General features: G+C 34.2%; 1 pseudogene; it reads right to left on the bottom strand.

Annotated features, from left to right (window-relative positions):
- Positions 1 to 1,389: 1,389 nt before the first annotated feature.
- LOC142224533 (uncharacterized) lies at positions 1,390 to 2,554 on the bottom strand (annotated as a pseudogene).
- Positions 2,555 to 3,577: the final 1,023 nt, after the last annotated feature.

Raw genomic sequence — 3,577 nt, 5'->3', positions numbered from 1 at the left:
TCAACCGATCTTACCCAAATTTGGCTAAATGTAGTCTTCTATAGCACTAACTATATGTGCAAAAAATCATCGAAATCGGTTCATATTTAGCTATAGCTCCCATATATATGTACCGCCCGATTTTTCTAAATTTGGCCAAAAAACCCTTATTTATCAACCGATCTTACCCAAATTTGGCTAAATGTAGTCTTCTATAGCACTAACTATATGTGCAAAAAATCATCGAAATCGGTTCAGATTTAGATATAGCTCCCATATATATGTATAGCCCGATTTTCCCAAATTTGGCCATAGAACCCTTATTTATCAACCGATCTTACTAAAAGTTGACTAGATCCAGTCCTCTATAGTACTAACTATATGTGCAAAATTTCATCCAAATCGGTTCAGATGTAGATATAGCTCCCATATATCGTCCCCTCAATGAAACAGTAGTGTATAATTTTTTGGTCGTTTCGAGAAAATCGAGTTTGAAGGTTTTGTAAAAATATACTTTTGGGAAAACCGTCATATTTCAGAAAATTATAGGTATTTTCAACTTCTTGTAACTTAACTATGTGGTGGAATAATCACACCATTGGTAGATGATATTCTACTAATCTATAAGTGCATTAATTGCAATTAAATAACATTCAAAATACCATGATATCACATAGGCTACTTTATTTATTTTAGAATCTATATGAAAATCAGTATACACTATTTTATTTTGTATAGTATACACTATTTTATGTAATTTTTTTGCGCCATTTATCATGAAGTATTTTAATTTGCCGGACGAATGTTCATGCAATAAAACAAAGTATTTGTACTAATAATCAATTTTATTTATAATTCAGTCATTTTTGGAAATTCAATAACACGTTGACTACAGAGCAATTCAATTAAAATTAAAAAAAAAATACACGAATGAAAGGCAATATTAATTAATATTCACCTTTGGGAATATATTACTCTGCATCAGGCTCATCCAAGCAATTTCGATTTCCTCCAGGCTGAAGACTAAGATAAAAGGAATGAAATTCTTTGGGAATTATATTTTTGGTGCACAGCCCCTTGAGATCGTTGTAAAGACGATATGGTAAGCTGTTGCTTAAATTTAGAGCACAATTTTCGAGTATAACAGTTAATATTAGTTGATTTTTTTCTTTTTCCTTCCATTAAGTCAATTGTTTGCCAATCGGAGTCCCATTTTTCTTTGTAGAGCAGCAAATGAGGATTGACTTTCTCCACTTTAATTTGCTTAATTTTCAACCAATTCACTGAGTCATTTCTGTTATTCTTTTTGAAAGTGTGCCCTAATCTGCTGAACCATTCCTTGATATTATAAATGTCGCTCCAGAAATTTCTTTCCACAATGTATGGTTGTTTTCTTCGCAAAATTGTTGATCATTCCTCGGGAGAGTAGATAGATATATTTCGCTTGGCACGATCAATTGTTGAGTGCATACAATCGGCCTCCATTTGTGTGTGGCCGCTTTCTAAATACTTAATCGTGACAGTATTTAAATTAAAGTTACGAATTGCGTAAAATAGAAGCGCTCCAATATAGCGACTCCTATTCTGCCCACCACAACAATCACAATACAAAATTACATCCGCTACATTTTCGTCAATAAGCTCAACATTTTTATAATTGTGGTCCCAATCTCGTCCGAACCTCTATGTCCCTGCGTTTCATCCCACAAGAAACAGTAGCCTTCCTTCGATGCAAGATCGAAAAATGTATTGTTAAAACTGGCAAACTTCCTTGAATAATACAATGAGATTACATTGCTGCATGAGCTTGTTAAAATAGATTGTAAGTCAAAAGTATATACCCTCAATTTACTATTACTTTTTGCCTCTTCTTTATCGGCCTCCTTTTCCTCTCTAGCTCTCTTCTTATTCTGAATATGTTCATCAAATGCTTCCTGCATAATCTCCTTGTTGTCAGAGTTACGATATCGTTCGCACGTGGAACATGTATCCTTCTTCGGCTTATGAAAGCTATAGTTATATTCATTGCAGAAAATACGCCTGTATACATTTTCCTTAATGGAATTGGTCTCATGCTTCGCATTAAAGAATTGAAACATTTTTGAAATGTTTAAATTAGAAGGAAGGGTTTTGATTTCGATCGAGTATAGTGGCTCTCCACAGCCGGAAACGATTCAATATGGTCCTTAATTATTCTCCTTGGTTCTTCATCCATTTTTTTATGATGCCCATGGTGCCCTCGTTTATCTATAACTTCATGACATTGAGTTTTGTTAATATATTAAGTGTTTTCAGAAAGAATTGCTTGCATACTTGTTTAGACCTCAGATTGTATCTTAGAGTCTTGGCTATACCAACAAGAGCCATAGTTAAGTTTTCCGGACCGCTTTTTCTTCGTCCTATTATTTTGCATCCATGCATGCGTATACATCTGCAACATTTAATTTACCGTAAATGTATAAGACTAACCATGAATAACACAAATCGTTCCATACGGATTTACCTTCCTCTTGCGAGTAGGTGTCTTGAGCTCAGCCTCCTCGTTATTAATGACGTCTGCAATTGGACTCCCCATGTCTTGGTCTACTTCAGGGTACTATTCCCTTGCCGCAGTAACTTTATCTGATTCATATGCTTTCGACTCAGCGCCTGATTCTGCCTCTTCGTCTGTATCTGCAACATATTCGTCCGAAGATCCTGCGGAGAAATCTTCTTCGTCCGTCTTGTTTTGAATAATAAAAATTGTGTATACTTTTTATACACTATTTTTCTTCGAAATTATGTTCAGAGGAACAACTATATAAAACACAAAACCTGCATTTAGGCAATTATTAATGAACATATTCTAACGAGAAATTTTACACTATTTTTTCAATTGACATTTTGACCAACTTTGTGGAAGTAGAATTTTATCAAATTTTGACCAGATCTAGAATCGATTATGTAGATTCTTATTCTGCAATAAAAAAATAATGGTGTATATTCGTATACGCTATTGTTTTATTGAGGGGACGATATGTATCACCCGATTTTGAAAAATTCGCCCCTAATAACCTTATGTTTGACCATACAGGCCTCATTTCTTAACTGATCTTACAAAAATCTCGCACAAGGTAACCTTTTGCGGTATTAATCAAACCCGCAAAATATTATGCAAATTGGTTCAGATTTAGATATAGCTTCCATATATATGCATCGCTCGATTTTCCCAAATTTGGCCATAGTACTCTTATTTATTAACCAATGTTACTCAAATTTCCAATTTTGATGTACTAGCCGATCGTACTTATACGTACTTGTAGCTCTTACATAAGAATATTGCTCGATTTTTACAAATTTGTATTTATTACCCACACTAATTTAACGATTTTCTCTTTTTTAATAATGGGATCAATATTAGTGGCATACTAACTCCGTAGGTGCAATATCAACACAGCCAGTAGGGGAAATTCCCTATATGTAGGGTTTTTCTAATATTTAGCGTCTTGTAGGGACATAGGGCCACAATGTAGGACATTTTCACTCAACACAATTTGTAATAATTTTTACATTTTGGTGGCTCTAGAGGAGGAAATTAGAAGCCGGCAAGGCTTGATCT

The sequence above is a fragment of the Haematobia irritans genome, chromosome 2 (genome assembly GCF_050003625.1).
Source record: "Haematobia irritans isolate KBUSLIRL chromosome 2, ASM5000362v1, whole genome shotgun sequence".
Lineage (NCBI taxonomy): Eukaryota > Metazoa > Arthropoda > Insecta > Diptera > Muscidae > Haematobia > Haematobia irritans.
This window is presented reverse-complemented; position numbering and strand designations above follow the sequence as displayed.